The sequence below is a fragment of the Hypanus sabinus genome, chromosome 16, assembly GCF_030144855.1.
Source record: "Hypanus sabinus isolate sHypSab1 chromosome 16, sHypSab1.hap1, whole genome shotgun sequence".
Taxonomy (NCBI): domain Eukaryota; kingdom Metazoa; phylum Chordata; class Chondrichthyes; order Myliobatiformes; family Dasyatidae; genus Hypanus; species Hypanus sabinus.
The window spans coordinates 37,301,564-37,323,252 of record NC_082721.1 but is presented as its reverse complement, the minus strand read 5'-3'; the positions used below and the strand labels follow the sequence as shown (position 1 = coordinate 37,323,252).

General features: G+C 46.4%; 1 protein-coding gene across 9 annotated transcripts in view; it reads right to left on the bottom strand.

Annotated features, from left to right (window-relative positions):
* Positions 1 to 21,689, bottom strand: part of sema6bb (sema domain, transmembrane domain (TM), and cytoplasmic domain, (semaphorin) 6Bb) — a 617,098-nt gene that overhangs the window by 64,796 nt on the left and 530,613 nt on the right. The gene's annotated exons all lie outside the window — the stretch shown is intronic.

The window sequence follows — 21,689 nt, the reverse complement described above, 5'->3', positions numbered from 1 at the left end:
CTTTGTAATTGTGTGGCTTCTTTCTATGCAATTCCTTTCCTTCCACGTGCCTGTCAGGATTAAATGGCCAGTCATCCTTAGTATGTAAGTGAATATCAGAGTCAGGAATTGGGAGTGTGGGGAGAAAAAATGTAATTAGTGTTTCAATGGAATTAATATAAATGGGGGCTTGGTCAACGCAGACTCAGTCGGTTGAAGGGTCTGTTCTAACGGGTGCTGTGGCTCCACTGGATTGTTCTCCAATGAACTTAATCCATTATAAACTATAACCAACCATTCCGGGAATGTGATGTGATTCGAAATTATATTAAAGCATTGAAATTTCTGAACATGGTGTGAGCTGACAGTGAATCAACATTCAGAAGTATTGGTTTGGCTCAGATATAAAATATTTAACTTTGATCAAATTTAAATTAATCCTCATTATGCAAGCAGTGTGCTGACAACAGGCGGTATGTCTAGAGAGCAACCTAAATTATGAAGCTGGAACCCCCCTTGGCAAAGCAACCTAAAACCAGAACAGAGCAGATACAACAAAGTCACAGGTCTGTGGATTCAAGTCAACCACAAGATAGGGCAGCTCTGCCAGAATCCATTTCACATGGGGCTTCAGTAACCATCAAGAGAGGAATCTTCATCTCATTCCTTTGGGCTAAAGCTGAAAAATTAAAGAAGTGACATACTTTCAAGCGGTTTTCTTCAGAAATGCTGGGATTGAACTAGTTTTGCTATTGAAGAGATGATGAAACAACTTTCTGTCAGGTCATAATGGGTCACCAAGTGACACCATCCTATAACTATAGATCTGGACTGTATCGAGAAGAAGAAGAGGTATAAGAATAGAATTGACTTTATTTCTTACAGCTTTCACACACATGAGGAGTAAAAATCTTTATATTATGTCTCCATCTGAATGTGCAATGTGCAAATTATAGTAATTTGTAATAAGTAGTACAGTAAGACATAGAACAGAACAGTCAATGTTTCACTGTTGACAAGTTCATTCTCACTGACCTTAATTGTTACTTGCCATCTTGAAACCATGCAGATTACCTGCATTACAACAAACAATGCAAGTCCTAGAAAATTGTTCTAAAGTACCTCCTCTTGCTGATCACATGCACATCAAGCATTAAACTGAGGAGCGCCCGCTCACTGATTCATGCTCATTCTCATTACTGCTTCTATCTCAATTACCGCCTCGATGCAGATATCAGCACAAAGGTAAAATAAACACATGGAAGCAAGACAACATTTCACTGATTTCTGCACCAAGGATTCCTAAGAAATCTTCGTCAACCATCACAGGAAGATAACCATGGTGACAGGAAGTCAGTACTGTAGCCCTAGAACATCACAGCGGGAGATGAATGTGTTCAGAAATACAAAGTAATCACAGGGCAGATACAGAAGCAGAAATCAACAGTGTGAACCAGTCTTTATGCTCTGCACTAGTTTCCTTTCATTTCTCTTCAATTAGCACCATCAATGGGCCCTTCTATATTTTTTGGTGTCGCTATATGGGTGATCCTAAAATGGTCATCTTCAACAGAATTATGCCTGAATTTCTCTTTTAGCATTCTTTCTGCTGTGTAGTTTTTCAGTGCTGAAGAACTGCAGGTTATTATGGGTTTTTTTCTTGTAGTTTATACCTTGATGATCCATCACTTCCTTCTCAGGTCAATTGGTATCAAGGAATAAATGTGAGTTTTCCAGCACCATCTACTGAGTCATCAGAATAAAAGAGGCTGTCTGACATATGCAGCATATGCAGCCCCAGACATGAGTCTAATGTGACAGATTGCTGGTGTTCAGGGCAATGATTTATGAAAAATTACTTCAGCTCTTGAGAAGCCACATACCCAGAAAGGCCTTTTGAAACACATCAATACTTAATAGGATAAAGAAATAAATGAAGATTTATTCACCTGTTCTGAGGTCACATGTTAAGATGAAGTCATGCTTAACGCTAGGAATGGCAAGCTCAGGACAGAGTATGCACTGCAATTATTTTGACAGCAGGGTAAGTTGAGAGCAGGGCACAATGTTTATTTAAGATGCAACTAGATGCTAAAATAGGAAGATGTAGATTTGGTCCTCTGGAAGGAAGAGGCCAAATGGGCTGAAGGGACTTCTTCAAAATAACCATTTCAGTGCTTTGTAAATCCTCTACAGGCCAAATTAATCAGCTCGACACTGGGGATGTAAAATACTTCTTTACTTGCTTGTTTCAGGAAGTTAGCTTGAAGAAATACACAACTTGCATATATATTGTGCATATATCCCTTTTACTTTAAAATCTTGCTTTGTTTGAAATAATGAATCACGTTTGATCAGCCTGTGCCTTAAGTATGCATGTCAGGCTCCTCCTGCAGCTGCTTCAAAAAGTGACAAGAGTCCAAGTGTGGACAACGAGGCCTCTTGTGGTAGGTCTAGAATCCCCATGCTTCAATTGCCTTATTAGCTTTTTGACAGCCTGTGCTGTTAAAGGACTTTATAGCTGATAACAAGTATTTCTGCTGAGCAGAGACATTTAAAGACAGTTGAAATATTTTTAAATAATTTAAAGGAATAATAAATTATTTAAAAATTGAAAAATAACAAATTTAATTATTAACACAATATGCGGCATAAAGCAATTTAAATATTAATATCTGATAATATAAAGGAAAATCTAAATTTAAATTTTGCATACAAATCGGCGCTCCCTCAAGTGATTGGAGCTAAATATAAATATATGGCAGATTTTAGCTGAGAAGTCGGATACGAAGTGCATTTGGACAATTAGCTCAGGATGACCCCTGAACCATGCCTGGACCCCAGAGGTGGGAGAGGAAGTCAAACATGCTGGTGTCTGACCTCCAGTGTGCTCTGTGCATCTCTGCTGCACTGCACAGGCAGGGAAATATGGAATCTATTGATCCATGAGGAACACAAATTTGGTGGTTCTGAACAGCTGGCAAAAGATGAGTATGTTTCAGGCCATTAACTGATATTAATATTAATAGAAATATGTTTGCACAACTTCAATTTAAATTCAATGATGATTTGATTAAGAAACTTTGAATAATAATTAGCAGGCAATATATTTAAACACATCTGCCATGTGGTTGTCATAACAGGCATTTTATTTTGCTATGTATGTAAATTCCCACATTATACTTTGAAAAAGAAAATAAAGGGAGCCAATTATTCACATCCATTATCTGGTTGTCCCTGGTTAAAGGGAGTATCATTTAAATGATCTGAAATGATCACCATTAAAATAGTGAAGTCTGTTTCCACTAACCAGTAAATTATGTTGCTTTAAGCTGTGTTCTTCTTTCATCCACCATGTGCAATGCTTTGAATGAACTGCAAATGTAATGTGGTATTTTTATAATGGAGTCAAATCAGTCACAGTAATGCTTTCCTAGGCATGAGACATTGTACATTCATGAGAATTCATACAGCCAAAGGCAGAAATTGGTGAGCATGTTTGCAAGGAAAGGCTAAATGCAGGATTTGCTCAACTTTGTTCCATAGAGTTCTAACGGCAAAATCTTGGGCTTTATGTTGAGTTTTCATGAAACAAGGGCAAACACGTATCGAGGTTTTCAGATTCAGCTTCCAATATGGGAATGTCAACATAGTTCCCACTCCTGAGTACTACTTAGGGAGCCATGTCATAAGATGGGATGCTGATTTACTGGCACTATACTAAAGTTTCCCATTCAACAAGAATTAACCTTGCTGACACTACTATGAGAAACATAGGAGAAAACCAAAACGTATTGTTTCAAGGTATCTATTTAGATATCTTATAAAAATATTCACCTATCAATCAGCTTCCCAGCTCTTTACTTCACCCCTTCACCCTGTCCCGGTTTCATCTATCACCTGCCACCTGGTACTTTTTCCTCCCCCTCCCTACACCTTCCTACACTCCCTCCCCTTCCTTTCCAGTCCTGATGAAGGGTCTTGACCTGCAGTGTTGACTCTCTTCCACAGATGCTGCCTGGCCTGCTGAGATCCTCCAGCATTTTATGTGTGATGCTTTCAATTTCCAGCATCTGCAGATTTTCTTGTGTCAGATTTACTGTTTATCTGTGCTGTGCATTACTACTTGCACTTTGCATGATATTTTATTAACTTATTTATAGCATAGTATTTTGGTTTACGTGCTGTGTGTGAAATATGTTGTGTGAGTGCACCGTGGTCCGGAGGAATGAAGTTCCGTTTGGTTGTATATATGTATCATCAGATGGCAATAAACTTGAACTTGAACTGGCAGTGACAGCTGTGTTGGGATTCATAGAAAAAGGACGGCTTGATTGATTGGGCGATTGGAGATGAGAAATTTCATGATGAAGTGTCAATATGGCCATTAACAGTGGGCAAACTCAAGCTGGGAAGATTATGTACCAGTAAGTCCTTGTGGGGAATTGTGATGGTAAGCTGGGACTCAATACCAAATAAATACACAACATTGAAGACCAAGCAGTTTTAATGGAACAGAATTCCAACAAGAACAAGATATTGTGGGCAAGATAGGGCAATGATATTTCTTAAAAAAAGTGATAAAAATCAACTTGCCTCCTTTTGCATGTTCATTAAGTAATGATAACTATTTTCACTGCTGTCTAGTATTTCAAGCTAAAACTTTGGCTGCATGGCTCTCAAGTCTCTGCATTTTCCACTTTATTTTAATGACTTTGTCTCTGCCCTAATGATATTCAAGTGTGGCAGAAAATAGTCATTACAGCTGAATGCTTATTACTTCTGGATGTTTCTGTGTAGCCAGGTTGAAAAATGTAGCAGACAAGGTACAAAAAGAATTGCCTTGACAGTTAAGGGCATGCAGAGACTTAAATGAAACTTGGTGTCAATGCTGATTAATTTCCCCGCTGGTACACATCTTTCGCGTATTGAAATCTGTTTCCCACTGTCACGCTAATTGAAGTCTGTTAATTTTAATGACTTTGTCTCTCACCACACCTTGCTGTCGATAAACCAGGTTTGACAAGTAAATGTACTTAAACATGTTACTTCTGTAATATGGAAAGATCAGTTGAAGATTCCATTATTTGGTTCAACAGAAAATAAGAAAGAAATATTGGGAGATGCAGCAGTAATTGAAGTGCTATAATTATACTGGTTGTTAGACGGGAGCAGATTGCAAAGAAACCTTCGAATTATTGCTAATGTAAAATGTATCTCCTACAATTCAGACCTCTATGTCAACCTGTTTATCTTGTCTTACATGTTGGATAAGATAATTCAATAAATTAAGACATTGTAATTTCTCTCACCAGCTCTAACTTTTGCTTACTCTTTCATTAAGTTAAAAGACCCACACCGGGCTATCAGTTCATGGATAGTCCTTGTGCTATGTTTTACATGCAGGCAAGTCCTAGTTTGATTCACCAACCAGTGCTCAATTTGTGAAATGTGACAAGAGCTAAAACCTTGTGAATAACCTGGTGATTCTACTCTCAGAAGAAAGGGAGAACAAATTGGCAGGTGATCTCAGAACATAACAGCCTTTCAGTTACAGCATTAATTACTGTCCAGTTGTAGACAAAACCAGTGCTCAATATGAGCCCAGGAAGTTCTGACAAACAGCGGCTAATTAATGGGAGCTAATCTTTCATATTCAGATCTAAAAGATAGCAGCTATGACAATGTGATGGAATGCTCGCCTCTTGGCTTGTCAAACAGATTAGTGGCTTCCAAGGTGATGCACCATCAATAACTCACTCTGAGACGTAAGGCGAGATATTGGCTTTTATTGACTGAAGAAGGAACCAGCAGTGAGTGACCATCATATTACATCCTGGAGAATGAGGCAGAGGATTAGACCTGAATCGCCTTTATACAGAGGCCTGTGGGAGGAGCCACAGGAGCAGTCAGCAGGGGGTGTGTCCAGACAGGCACACGTAGTTCACCACATTCACCCCCCCTTTGTTTGAAAGAGTCCCCATGTGGCGAAGTTTCTTACAGGTCAAGTCTATCAGGTGGTCGAACCTGTCGCTGCGATCTACGTAGCACCGGCTGTGATTGCACAGATGCCGGCGACATTGGTGATTGCACAGGAGACGGAGGTTGTGCTGGTTCCAGCTCATGCATGTGCGAGGCACCTGGTATATAAGTGTCATGAGGAGTCCATGTAGGGCCTGGTGAGCGTGGTGTCACCCCGGGTACAGGGTTCATAGTTAACAGAGAGTGTTCAGGGTAGTGGTCTGCCGCACCTGCGGGTGCCAGGTCGCGGATGGAGGCCGTGTCCTCCCGCCCATCAGGTAAGACCACGTAAGCATACTGGGGGGTTCGCATGCAGAAGGTGAACCCTCTCGACCAGCGGGGAGTATTTATTGCTCCTCAGAGGTTTCTGGAGCAGCACTGGCCCCGGGGACATCAGCCAAACTGGTAGGGTGACAGACTTCCTGGGAAAAGAGAATAGGAGTTCGTGAGGGGGGGGGGTGGGGCCACCATCCGACCACCTGGGCCCTCCAAGGGCTTGAGCTTGGCTCAATGATCCCCTCCCTGAGCAACCACTGCACCGGTTTACAGTCGGGGTCAGGTTGGCGAACAGCGGCGGGGGAGGGACCTCGAGAGTGGAGAGTCTGCAAGTGGTGTCGGTAGCGCAGCTGTCGTGCTGGATGGGATGTGTGTGTGGTCAGTAGTGATGAAGGCCCACAGAACTGAGGATTCTGGACAGTGAGTGGTGGGAGGGGCCCGTCATATACCATAGTCACACTTTCGAGATGGCTCTGGAAGTCCAGCCCCAATAGCACAGGTGCGCACAGATTAGGCATGACCAGTAGCGCAAAGTTCCGATATTCTGTGCCTTGCACCACCAATGTCGCTACACAACCCGCCCGGATGTCTGTGGAATGTGACCCAGAAACCAAATGGATCTTCTGACTTACTGGCCGTGTTGCGAGTCCGCAGCGTTGCACTGTGTCCGGGTGAATAAAACTCTTAGTGCTGCCCGTGTCAAACAGGCATCTAGTCCTGTGCCCCTCCACCCGGATGTCCATCATGGACCTTGCAAGCTGGTGTGGGGCGCTTTGGTCGAGGGTTACAGTGGCCAGAGTTGAGCCGTCGGGGTACCCGGTAAGCATCGGAGGGCCGGGGGCGGGGCATGCTGACGTCGACAAAGATGGCCGCCCACATCCGGGGTACCTGGTAAGCATCGGAGGGTCGGGGGCGGGGCGTGCTGACGCCGACAAAGATGGCCGCCCACATCCGGGCATGCAAGATGGCGGCCCCCACGTTTCACCGGCAGCGCTGCACTCCGCTCGCAGTTTAGACTTACAGACCTCGGCGAAATGGCCCCGCTTTCCGCAGCTGGAGCAGGTCGCTTCTCGCGCAGGACAGCGTTGTCGAGGGTGTTTTTTATGGCCACAGAAATAACAAAGCACAGGCTTCTGACGGGCTGCCACTGTGGTCGGGTTCGGGGAGCTCGTGGAATCGCGACTGGCAGCGGCGATTTTGCTCGCGGGAGCCGGCGGCGGCGGGGTCTGAGGCGTCCACGGAACCGGCGGGGAATCGCGCGACTGGACAGCGTCGGCGTAGTGCAGCGCAGCTTCCAGAGCGTTGGCCGTCTCGATCGCCGAGCGTAAGGTAAGATCTGAGTGTTCCAGCAGTCGCTGGTGCATGTACACTGACCTCAGTCCCGTCACAAAGGCGTCTCGCACCAGCAGCTCTGCATGTTGTTCTGCCGTGAGCGTCTTGCAGTCACAAGCTCGGACGAGTGTCTGTAGTGCTCGGAGAAACTCGGCGCTCGATTCTCCAGGCCGCAGTCGCCGGGTAGCTAAATGATGTCTTGCGTAGACGGTGTACACCGGCCGCAGGTACTGTCTTTTGAGGGCGTCCAGTGCCCCTTCGTAGGTCGGCAGGTCCCGGATAATGGAATAAACTTTTGGGGTGACCCTCGAGAGGAGAATTCTGTACATAACGGCAGGGTCAGTCGCACGAAGCTCCACCAAGTATGATTGGAAGCATGCAAGCCAGTGTTCAAAAGCGAGAGCTGCGTCAGGGTCTTGAGGGTCCAAATCCAACCTTTCCGGACGTAAAACGGTTTCCATGTTTTAAAACTTCCAGTCAATAAAATTGATGCACCATCAATAACTCACTCTGAGACGTAAGGCGAGATATCGGCTTTTATTGACTGAAGAAGGAACCAGCAGTGAGTGACCATCATATTACATCCTGGAGAATGAGGCAGAGGATTAGACCTGAATCGCCTTTATACAGGGGCCTGTGGGAGGAGCCACAGGAGCAGTCAACAGGGGGTGTGTCCAGACAGGCACACATAGTTCACCACACAAGGCAAAATGGCGATCTTGATGGGCACCTTATTCATCTCTTCGCTTCTGTTGCAGTTGCTAGAGTGTAGCATCTGAAAATCTGCTGCAGAAACTCTTCAAGGTTTTTAGGAAAAACAGCATGTCCTAAGTTCACAATTTAAATCAAAAGCAACATGGGGCAAGAGACCTGCAAATTCTCAAATATGATTTTGATTTGGAACTGCAGAGCTGGGCCGTTCATCCATTGTCGCTGGGCCAACTTTCTGGAACCTAACTCACTGCAATGTGGGAATACTTTCATTACAAGGATGGAAGAGGTTAATGAAGATGGCTGAGAGCCACCTCATAAAGGAAAATATCCCATGGTAAATTTTTTTTTAAATGTGGCACTTAAGAGAAAGATCTCTCATCCTGGCTCAATGACCATACCTGTTTCACACACAGGACTATTACCAAGTATTGTAAATGCTAGCGAGACTATCACAATGCCAATGATCATTTAGGAAGACAGAAGGAGGCTGGTAATCTACTCTGGGTCTCTTGGTAGAGGAATACAATCTGAAAAATTAAACCTCTGAGAGGTATAAACAAAAATAAAAAAAGAACAATTCTGAATACCTAATTATACAATACATTAATTTTATGGCATGGTGTTAAAAGCTTGCATTGAGAATTTTGAAAAGAATGTCTAAAGAACTTACACTAACATACTATTTGTCTGCTAGTAATATCAAATCAGCATACAATCCTGGCAACAACATATTTTACTGAATACCATGGCAACTTGATTCAACATCAGGGCAATAGGTTAGACAATTATCAACAGATCCCATTAGCAGTGTCCAGTATTATATTAAAATGTGACTAACATACTTGACTCATTAAAATACCTACGACCAAGGAGAATATCTTGCTTCTTACTAATCAGTTAGGTAAGCATCTTGGCAGTGTTAGAACATAATTAAGTAGAGGTTCCTTTTTTTCTGTTTTAATTAAGCAATAGGAAACTGCACCATTTGCAGCAGATTTTTGATAGTTTTGAACAGGCAATAAATCAGAATGAAGGAAAACAAAATACAAAGTGGAACTTTACTGTTTTTCTAGAGGTGAAGTTTACCAACTGATGCTTTCAGATTTAAATGATGAGTGCAAAGAGTCCACATTTGGAATCATGGGAATGGATGTCTGCACATCTTCAGATACTCTTTCCTCAGATGCATTTTGATTTCCATTATAGGTCTAAGTGAAAAAATACTAGTGTGCGAACGGCATAGCCATACGGTGAAAGGCAGCTCATCAATGAAGGAACTGAAAAATGCTGGGCTCAGGCCATGGCCCTTCAGTAATATCCTGGTATAAAACGACCAGCCTATAACAACTGTGCCATGTTCCCTTGTTCAAAGGTTAGAGTTGCGACAATTTAGGACAATAGTGACTTTGTCCAATGCCCACCAACTTCAGTTTCACTTGCAGTACTGGATGCTATGTTAAAAGACTAATCCGTCACTTGGATCAATCACCTGTGGCTGAAGATAACTGTATCAACTTCAGCCTTCTCTTGTGCAATCATCCTCTAGGCTTGGCCTTCAGTTAAGAAAGGGGATATTTATGTAGCCTCCTCATTGCACAAGTTTATTTTAATTATCCGCTACCTTCCTTGATTGGATGTGATCTCATCTGCTACTTAGTGGGACAGTTTAGCTCTGTCTGGAGTTCACAGTCTGGATGTCTTTGCAATAGCACGTATTGATGTTGTGGTGAAACATAAACATCATGGTGTAGCAGTGTGCTACACGCAGCGCTAAAATTACGACACGGAGTCGGTAACTGCAGTCGAAGGAAAAACTTTATTCGAAATCCTCAACCTCACTTTTAAGCCTCTCTCGACCTGCCCCCCGTGGCGCAGAGGCTCCAAAGCTCTGTGCTCGCAAACCCCCGTAGGCTATCTAATTGTGAGCCGGTTCGGATGTGCCAGGAAATGGGTCGCCACATAACCCCCCCCCCCCCCAGAACCGGCGATACACCCCTCAATGTCCACAGTCTGGGCCAGAACCTGCTTGGGAGGTCGGCCTCTGCACCGAGGTGCCGGAAACATGGCCGGTTGTGCCAGGTCCACATGGGCCGGTTTGAGGCGGTCCACCGTGAAAACCTCCTCTTTCCCCCCAACGTCCAGCACGAACGTGGACCCGTTGTTCCGGAGCACCATAAACGGCCCCTCGTATGGCCGCTGCAGCGGTGGCCGATGCCCGCCCCTTCGTACAAACACAAACTTACAGTTCTGTAGGTCTTTGGGTACGCAGGTCGGGTGCCGCCCGTGCTGTGAAGTGGGTATGGGGGCCAGGTTACCGAGCTTCTCGCGTAGTCTGCCCAGGACTGCTGCGGGATCTTCCTCTTGCCCCCGTGGGGCTGGTAGGAACTCCCCGGGGATGACCAGGGGCGCGCCATATACCAACTCGGCTGACGAGGCGTGCAGGTCGTCCTTGGGCGCTGTGCGGATGCCGAGTAGGACCCAGGGAAGCTCGTCCGCCCAGTTGGCTCCTCGCAGGCGGGCCATGAGGGCCGACTTCAGGTGATGGTGGAAACGCTCCACTAGCCCGTTCGACTGTGGGTGGTAGGCAGTGGTGTGGTGCAGCTGAGTCCCCAAAAGGCTGGTCATAGCTGACCACAGGCTGGAGGTGAACTGGGCGCCTCTGTCGGAGGTAATGTGCGCCGGTACACCAAAGCGAGATATCCAGGTGGCGATCAGGGCTCGGGCACAAGATTCGGAGGTGGTGTCGGTGAGCGGGACTGCCTCTGACCATCTCGTGAACCGGTCCACGATAGTCAGGAGGTGCCGCACTCCGTGCGACACTGGCAGGGGGCCCACGATGTCCACATGAATCTGGTTGAAACGCCGGTGGGCGGGATGGAACTGCTGCGGTGGGGCTTTGGTGTGCCGCTGCACCTTGGCCGTCTGGCAGTGTATGCACGTTTTGTCCATTCACTGACCTGTTTGCGGAGTCCGTGCCAAACGAACCTGCTGGAAACCATCCGGACAGTTGTCCGGATGGAGGGATGCGCCAAGTTATGAATGGAGTCGAAAACACGGCGCCGCCGGGCTGTCGGGATGGGGCTGGCCGGTGGCGACGTCACAGAGTAGGGTCCTCTCACCCGGGCCCATGGGGAGGTCCTGGAGCTGCAAACCAGAGACTGCGGTTCTGTAACTCGGAATCTCCTCATCCGCCTGCTGCGCCTCTGCCAGTGCCTCAAAGTCTACCCCTTGGGAAAGGGCATGAACGGTAGGGCGAGAGAGCGCATCCGCCACAACATTGTCCTTACCCGAGACGTGCTGGACATCCGTCGTGTATTCAGAGATGTAGGACAGGTGGCGTTGCTGGCGGGACGACCAGGGGTCGGATGCTTTCGTAAACGCAAAGGTAAGGTTTGTGGTCCGTGAACACGGTGAAGGGCCGACCTTCTAGGAAGTACCTGAAATGCCGGATTGCCAGGTAGAGCCAACAGTTCCCGGTCGAAAGCACTGTACTTGAGCTCGGGTGGCCGCAGGTGTTTGCTGAAAAACATCAGGGGTTGCCAGCGACCTGCGATGAGTTGCTCCAGCACCCCACCGACTGCCGTGTTAGATGGGTCCACTGTGAGGGCGGTAGGGGCGTCCATTCTGGGATGTACTAGCATCGCGGCGTTCATCAAAGCTTCCTTCGTTTGAACGAAAGCGGTGGCGGACTCCTCGTCCCAGGTAATGTCCTTGCTCAGACCCGACATCAGGGCGAACAGGGGGCGCATGATCCGGGCAGCGGAAGGGAGGAAGCGGCGGTAGAAATTGACCATACCTACGAATTCCTGAAGGCCTTTGATCGTGGTGGGTCGGGGGAAGTGGCGGACCGCATCTACCTTAGCGGGCAGAGGGGTTGCCCCGTCTTTAGTAATCCTGTGGCCCAGGAAGTCAGTGGTATCGAGTCCGAACTGGCATTTGGCGGAGTTGATTGAAAGACTGTACTCACTCAGTTGGGCGCAGAGTTGACGGAGGTGGGACAGATGCTCCTGACGACTGCTGCTGGCTATGAGGATGTCATCCAAATAGATGAACGCGAAGTCCAGGTCCCGTCCCACCGCGTCCATTAACCGCTGGAACGTCTGTGCGGCATTCTTCAGGCCGAACGGCTTGCGGAGGAACTCGAAAAGGCCAAACGGGGTGATGAGAGCCGTTTTGGGGACGTCGTCAGGATGCATCGGGATTTGATGGTACCCTCGGACGAGGTCTACCTTGGAGAAGATCCGTGCGCCGTGCAGGTTTGCTGCAAAGTCCTGAATGTGCGGCACAGGGTAGCGGTCCGGTGTGGTAGCCTTGTTCAGCCTGCGGTAGTCGCCGCACGGTCTCCAGCCTCCCGTCGCTTTGGGCACCATGTGCAGGGGGGAGGCCCATGGGCTGTCGGACCGCCGGATGATCCCCAATTCCTCCAGCCTCTGGAACTCCTCCTTCGCCAGTCGGAGCTTGTCCGGGGGAAGCCGCCGAGCGCGGGCGTGGAGGGGTGGTCCCTGGGTCGGGATGTGGTGCTGTACGCCGTGCCTGGGCATGGCCGCTGTGAACTGCGGTGCCAGAACCGATGGGAAATCCGCCAGGTCCCTGGTGAAGTCATTGTCGGACAGTGTGATGGAGCCGAGGTGAGGGGCTGGCAACTGGGCTGCACCCAGGGAGAACGTCTGAAAGGTCTCGGCGTGTACCAGTCTCTTCCTGGGCAGGTCGACCAGTAGGCTGTGAGCCCGCAAAAAATCTGCACCCAGAAGCGGTTGGGCTACGTGAACTGGCTGGAGCCGAACTGTAGCTGCACCTGACGGGTGCCATAGGTCCGTACTGTGCTGCCATTCACGGCCCTCAGGGGGAGACCCGGTGCCCTGCTGCAGGTGTCGTAACTCATCGGAGGTAAAATGCTGATCTCAGCCCCAGTATCGACCAAAAACCGGCATCCTGACCTTCCATCCCGCACATACAGGAGGCTATCCCGATGGCCAGCTGCCGTAGCCATCAGCGGCGGCTGGCCCTGGCGTTTCCCGGGAACTTGCAGGGCGGGCGACAATGGCGGGCTTCCGCGCCCCACCGCTGGTGGTAGAAGCACCAGTGTTCATTGGGCCGGGGGTTGGCGGGCTCTGCGGCCGGGCCTGGACTGGTTTGCTGCCGGGAGCGTGGCTGGGAGATCTGTGCGATGAACGCCCCGCTCACCTTTTTGGCGTTCCACAGCAAGTCCGCCCGGGCTGCCACCTTCCGGGGGTCACTGAAATCCGCGTTGGACAGCAGCAGGCGTATGTCCTCGGGCAGCTGCTCCAGGAATGCCTGCTCAAACATGAAGCAGGGTGTGTGTCCGTTGGCGAGAGACAACATCTCATTCATTAAAGCCGATGGAGGTCTGTCGTCCAAGCCATCCAGGTGCAGTAAACGGGCAGCCCGCTCGCGCCGTGAGAGTCCAAAAGTCCTGAGGAGCAGGGCTTTGAATTCCGTGTACTTGCCGTCTGCCGGGGGCGACTGTACGAACTCTGCGACCTGGGCCGCTGTGTCCTGGTCGAGGGAGCTCACCACGTAGTAGTAGCGGGTGTCTTCTGAGGTGATCTGGCGAACGTGGAATTGGGCTTTGGCTTGCTGGAACCATAGGTTCAGGCGCTGTGTCCAGAAACCCGGCAGTTTCAACGAAAGTGCATGAACAGAGGTGGTGTCGGTCATTTCTGGTCCAAAAATCATTTGGACCGTCGGGGTCACCAATTGTAGCGGTGTGCTACACGCAGCGCTAAAATTACGACACGGAGTCGGTAACTGCAGTCGAAGGAAAAACTTTATTCAAAATCCTCAGCCTTACTTTTAAGCCTCTCTCGACCTGCCCCCCATGGCACAGAGGCTCCAAAGCTCTGTGCTCGCAACCCCCCGTAGGCTATCTAATTGTGAGCCAGTTCGGATGTGCCAGGAACTGGGTCGCCACAATGGAGTATTATTGATGTCAGCCATTACTAAGTTCAGTACTAGAAAACAAGAACTGAATTAGTCCTCAGAAGACACTATAGCAAGGTTTAGAAAGCTTACATGCACCAAATGACTGACCAAATAGAAACAGAAGCTACTAGAAACAGTCAGCAGTGAGCAGCTTTTGTGGAAAGAGAAACTATTGTTTATTTTAGGAGACACACGAGATTATAAATGATGGAATCTGCAGGGAAAAACCAAACCGCGGGATGAACTCAACAGAGAAACTGCTTCTGTGGAGGCAAGGGTGGTCGATGCTTCAGGTCGAGTCCCTGCATCAGGACTGAGAGTGTGGAGAGCAGAGAGTCAGTTTAAGGGGGTGAGAGGGAGAAGCAGACAGTTGATAGGTGGAGGCAGGTGAGGAGGACGCTGATGGGTAGATGGAGCTTGATCAGGGAAGGGGAGGAGGTGGAGATGCAAGGCAGCAACTGGTTTGCCCACCTTTCCCTACACAGGACCAATTCTAAACTGCTGCAGCTGTTCAAATCCTTTGCCGTTTATTGTCATACTAGGGTCATAGATCACAGTGTGAAGACTGAGCCTAGTATCCATATTGACAATGCTTTGTCACTTTCATCAATGTCCTCAGGGGTTAATGCACCAAGAACGGGTGGACTGGAGAAGTTGAGGCCAAGCAGATGGTCCTTTGCTGCCTTCTACAAGCTAAATTGGACAGGTAATATTTTTCACATTCATGAAATGCTGGGAAGGCCTCAAGTGCCTCACAGTCAGTCAGTGTTTTTGATGTGTAAACACTATTAGACATGTGGGGAATTTGACAGCAAAGTATCACAGATAATGAAATAAATGATCAGATATTCTGCCTGGTGTTGGTTGAGAGCCAGAATTCGGCTCTCCTGCTTGCTTTGCCAGTGAAAGGCAACATCTCTGTCAGGAATACGCACAAAATGTTGGAAAAACTCAGCAGGAATGACAGCATCTGTGGAAATGAATAAACATTCAATGCTTTGGGCCGAGACACTTCTTCGGGACTGGAAAGGAAAGAAAAAGATGTGAGAATAAAAAGGTGGTGGGAGGCGAAGTTAAAGCATGGGAAAGATAAAGGGTGGAGAAGACAGAACGTGATGGGAGTGGGGAGTGGACTATGAGAGAAAGGGCAGAAGGAGATAGACCACGGGAAGGTTATTGGCAGGAGATGAGAAGTGGAAGAGGCCAAGAGGGGAATAGAAGAGGAGGGAATGGGGAGGGGAAAATTGCCAAGAGGAGAAATCAATGTTCGTGCCATTAGGTTAGACTACCTAGATGGAGAAAATCATTTTGTTACTGCACTAGAAATCCAGCTTTAACTGAGGGACTGAGCAGCCTGCTCCTACTCCTATGTTTGGACAAAGAAGAAATACCATGTTAATTGAATAGGATAAAGAAAGGTGAGGAGAGGATTAGAAACACAGAAAAACTACAGCACTTTAGCCCACAATGCTGTGCCAGACATATACTTACTTTAGAAATTACCTAGGATTACCAACAGCCCTCTATTTTTCTAGGCTCCATGTACCTATCCAGGGGCCTCTTAAAAACCCCTATCATATCCACCTCCACCACTGTCATCGGCAGCCCATTCCACGCACTCACCACTCTCTGCCTAAAAAACTTACCCCTGACATCTCCTCTATGCCTTCTTCTAAGTACCTTAAAATTGTGTCCTTTCGTGATAGCCCTCTCAGCCCTGGGAAAAAGCCTCTGACAATCCACACGATCAATGCCCCTCATCATCTTATAAACCTCTATAAGGTCACCTCTCATCCTCCGTCGCTCCAAGGAGAAAAGGCCGAGTTCACTCAACCTATTCTCGTAAGGCATGCTCCCCAATCCAGGCAACATCCTTGTAAATATCCTCTGCACCCTTTCTATAATTTCCATATCTTTCCTGTAGTAGAACTGAGCACAGTACTCCAAGTGTGGTATGACCAGGGTCCTATATAGCTGTAGCATTACCTCTCGGCTCTTAAACTCAGTCCCATGATTGATGATGGCCAATGTGCCATATGCCTTCTTAACCACACAGTCAATCTGCATAGCAGCTTTGAGTGTCCTACGGACTCTGATCCCAAGATCCCTCTGTTCCTCCAGAGTCTTACCATTAATACTATATTCTGCCATGATATTTGACCTACCAAAATGGACCACTTCACACTTATCTGGGTTGAACTCCATCTGTCGCTTCTCAGCCCAGTTTTGCATCCTATCAATGTCCTGCTGTAACCTCTGACAGCCCTCCACACTATCCACAAGACCCCCAACTTTTGTGTCATCAGCAAATTTACTAACCCATCCTTCCACCTCCTCATCCAAGCCATTTATAAAAATCATGAAGAGTGGGAGTCCCAGAACAGATTCCTGAGACACTCCACTGGTCACCGGCCTCCATGCAGAATATGACCCGTCTACATTCACTGTTTGCCTTCTGTGGGCAAGCCAATTCTAGATCCACAAAGCAAGGTTCCCTTGGATTCCATGCCTCCTTACTTTCTCAATAAGCCTTTCAATAAGCATGGGGTATCTTATCAAGTGACTTGCTGAAATCCATATACACTACATCTACTGCTCTACCTTCATCAATGTGTTTGGTCACATCCTCAAAATATTCAATCAGGCTCGTATGGCACGACCTGCCTTTGACAAAGCCATGCTGACTATTCCTAATCATATTATGCCTCTCAAAATGTTTCTAAGTCATGCCTCTCAGGATCTTCTCCATCAACTTACCAACCACTGATGTAAGACTCACTGGTCTATAATTTCCTGGGCTATCTCTACTCCCTATCTTGCATAAGGGAACCACATCAGCAACCTTCCAATACTCTGGAACCTCTCCTGTCCCTGTTGATGATGCAAAGATCATTGCCAGAGGCTCAGCAATCTCCTCCCTCACCTTGCACAGCAGCCTGGGGTACATCTTGTTCAGTCCCAGAGACTTATCCAACCTGATCCTTTCCAAGAGCTCCAGCACATCCTCTTTCCTAATGTCTATATGCTCAAGCTTTTCAATCAGCTGTAAGTCATCCCTACATTCACCAAGATCCTTTTCTGTAGTGAATACTGAAACAAAGTATTCATTAAGTACCTCCGCTACCTCCTCCTGTTCCGTACACACTTTTCCAATGTCACACTTGATTGGTCCTATTCTCTCACATTTTATCCTCTTACTCTTCACATACTTGTAGAATGCCTTGGGGTTTTCCCTAATCCTGCTCGTCAAAGCATTCTTATGGCCCCTTCTGGCTCTCCAAATTTCATTCTTAAGCTTCTTCCAGCTAGTCTTATAATCTTCTAGATCTCTAACATTTTTTTTTTACCTTGTTTGAACCTTTTGTAACCTTTTCTTTTCTTCTTGACTAGATTTACAACAGCTTTTGTACACCACGGTTCCTGTACGCTACCACCCTTTCCCTGTCTTGTTGGAACGTACCTATGCAGAACTCCACAAAAATATCCCCTGAACATTTGCCACATTTCTGCCGTACATTTCCCTGAGAACATCTGCTCCCAATTTATACTTCCAAGTTCCTACCTGATAGCTTCATATTTCCTGTTACTCCAATTATACGCTTTTCTAACTTGTCTGTTCCTATCCCTCTCCAATGCTATGGTAAAGGAGATAGAATTGTGATCACTATCTCCAAAATGCTCTCCCACTGAGACCTGACACCTGACCAGGTTCATTTCCCAATACCAGATCAAGTGCAGCCTCTCCTCTTGTAGGTTTATCTACATATTGTGTCAGGAAACCTTCCTGAACACACCTATCAAACTCCATCTCATTTAAACCCCCTGCTCTAGGGAGATGCCAATCAATATTTGGGAAATAAAAATCTCCCACCACGACAAACCTATTATTATTATTACACTTTTGCAAAATCTGTCTCCTATCTGTTCCTCGATGTCTCTGTTACTATTGGGTGGTCTACAAAAAACACCCAGTAGAGTTATTGGCTCCTTCCTGTTTCTAACTTCCACCCACAGAGACTCAGCAGACAATCCCTCCATGACTTCCTCCTTTTCTACAGCTGTGACACTATCTCTGATCAGCAGTGCCACTCACCCACCTCTTTTGCCACTCTCCCTGTCCTTTCTGAAACATCTAAAGCCTGGCACTCTAAGTAACCATTCCTGCCCCTGAGCCATCCATGTCTCTGTAATGGCCACAACATCATAGGTCCAAGTACTGATCCACGCTCTAAGCTCATCCGCTTTGTTCATGATGCTTCTTGCACTAAAATAGACACATCTCCAACCATCAGTCTGAGCGTATCCCTTCTCTATTACCTGCGTATGTCCCCTCTCACACTGTCTCCAAGCTTTCTGGATTTGTGAGTAAACCGCCCCTGACCACAGTTGCTTCCTCCAGGTAGGCCGTCTCCCCCAACAGTACTCAAACAGGAGTACTTATTGTTAAGGGGGACAGCCACAGGGATACTCTCTAGTATCTGACTCCTGCCCTTCCCTCTCCTGACTATAACCCACTTATCTTTCTCCCAGTTATGTGAGACATAATCACTACCACAGACCAGTTGGATATAATGACCTTCTTCAATTCTGTAGCTTCAACGTAACATCCATAGCTGTAACGATTGGATGGACATGCCAAAAACCGTTACTCTCATTGCTCCCTTTGATCTTCATTCTAATCGCAGTTGCTGCGCATTGGGAGATCAGAACGTAATCAATACAGAATAGACTGTCTCCAGCAAGCTATGCAGTTTTTGCAGATTAGGCAGCTGGGGTCAGAGTGCCATATTTATCGAGCACAGCTCTTGCTTACAGGGAGAAATTTCAATTCAAATTACCTGCTGACACACCAGTCTTGTTAAATCACCTTTAGCTTGATAAAAAAATGTACTCAAAAGCTGAAGTTCATTGCACGCATAATGAAATACTTCGAAATCAACTAATTTGCTCATAGTCTCTATTTTAGATTTTAAGAACTTCATGAATGCCCCATCAATTTTAGCCCTACTTTAATTTGAAGTTGTATTTGTCTAACATAAACCAAGGTTAAATTTTGAAAGTCACAACTGAAAAACAGATGTGCCAGGGAAGTAACCAGACAGCTGTACAGTTGAAAGGGTTGCGCTGGATGAGAAGTGTCTCACAACATACAGCAACATTTTGTATTACAGGTAGCAATTACGTGCATATGGTTTTATGATTGAATCCCCTACCACAATGATCTGGATGCAAAAGTATAATTCCCTCATGGCTTTTTGCAACAATGGATGTTATTGTCTAAGGAAAGTTGCAACAATGAACAGTCAGAGAAACTCTTGTCAGATAGAATAGGTAAAATGTGCTGTTTGTCTTGTCCTTTGTGGACATATCAATATGTACTCATATCATGTGCCGTCAAGATAAGCATATTGTTTTGGATAATAAAACTTTTATTCAAGGAGTTGCACCTACATTTATTTTGACTTTGATTTTTCAGTCAGTGCCAAATGATGTCAGTATTGGTTGTCCACCCAGAAATTTTCTGCAACAATAATTAAAATGTGAAAGACGTAGGCTCCAAACTTACATAGTTTGTTAACACAAAGGTGGTTGACCAAATTTTGGAATAAATTAGAGATTCACTTAATGGGTGAGACCTATTTTTATCTGAACTAATTCAGATAGTTCACTTGTTCTGTGTCCTGTTGTATGACATGGGTGATGATGGTCTTTCCACAACCATGATTATTCTGTAGGAGTGGTCTGCCATAACCTTCTTCTGGGTAGTGTGCCCTTACAAGACAGGTGACCCCTGCCATCATATATACTCTTCAGAGATCGTCTACCTGGCATCAGAGGTAGCAAAACCAGGACTTGTAAGTACCAGATGCTCCCACGGCTTCTTGTGACCCTGACCAGGGTGGATAAACAGGTGCTACACCTTGATCAAGGGTGACCTGCAGGCTAGCGGAGAGGAGTGTCCTACACCTCCTTTGATAGAGGTGTATCTCCACCCTACCACTCATAATTCAGATAGCACACAGCAAATTTTCAATTCCTTGTACCTGAGCCACCACTTCTCGCTGAGAACCTGGCTGAGCACAACTTTTAGAAGAACAAGACCTCTGAGGCTGCAGCTTACTGATTTATTGCGCTTAAGTCTACAATCTCTGGAAATGACCGTTTGGTAACAATGGTCACTTATAGTCTCTGTTACTTTTCTATTAAAATGCACACTGTTATGGTGAAAAGGACAGCCACATTTTCTTAAGTTTTATTTTGGCTGAAGGGAGGTCTTAGGAGTCTTCTCACTTTTATTACATACCAGCTGCTTTTGTATCGCTATCTTGAACTGAACATAAATTCCATTAATGCCCCTCCTTCCCTTCTTACCCCATCCCTGACATATTTAGTTGTTTGTTTTTTTTCTCTCTCTCTCTGCCCATCACTCTGCCTGTTCTCCATCTCCCTCTGGTGCTCCCCCCCACTCTTTCTCCCAAGGCCTCCCATCCCATGATCCTTTCCCTTCTCCAGCTCTGTATCACTTTCGCCAATCACCTTTCTAGCTCTTAGCTTCATCCCACCCCCTCCTATCATTTTGCATTTCACCCTCCCCGCACAACTTTCAAATCTCTTAGTACCTCTCCTTTCAGTTAGTCCTGACGAAGGGTCTTGGCCCGAAACGTTGACAGTGCTTCTCATTATAGATGCTGCCTGGCCTGCTGTGTTCCACCAGCATTTTGTGTGTGCTGTTCCCTAAATTTGACATGGTTTTTTAAATCACTGGGCTCAGCTGTCCACTGGCACTTCACCGGAATACATGAACTGCAATGACTATTCTGTGGACTGAACTGACCCTGCATTCAACCTTGTTATCATCCGTGATTTATTAAACTGCACTTTCCAGCTGGACTCACAAGGCAGTGACTGACTGTTGAGTGCTGGGCTGATGTTACTCTTCCCAGCCATTGGAAATCAAACCTGCTTATTGACTTGTGTTCATGTGGTACACAACACTCCCAAGTATCTTTCAGAATTACTTTGACCAAACTGGCATTAGGAACAGTGGGGAAGATCTTCTCCTCCGTCATTGAGGAACCAGAAATCATCTTCAACATTTTGGCCCAGTACCACAGAAGGGAGATCATTTACTCAGTGAAACACCTGGGCTAACAGATTTTATGCAAGAAATTAAACTTTACATAATTATGCAATAGCTGTTGCCCTATGTAGGGTCTGAAAACATTTCACTGACTGTACAACTTCATGGTAAACAAGCTGCTGGATAAATTTTGTCCTATTCTGTCATTTCTTCAGGGCACCTGTGGCAGTTTTGCATGTATGGTATTTTTTTATAACGAACTTCTTATACAGTATATTCAAATAAAAATGTAAGGAGCTGACTCTCAAAACTGAACTTGGGATTGTTTGCAACAGAAAGTTTG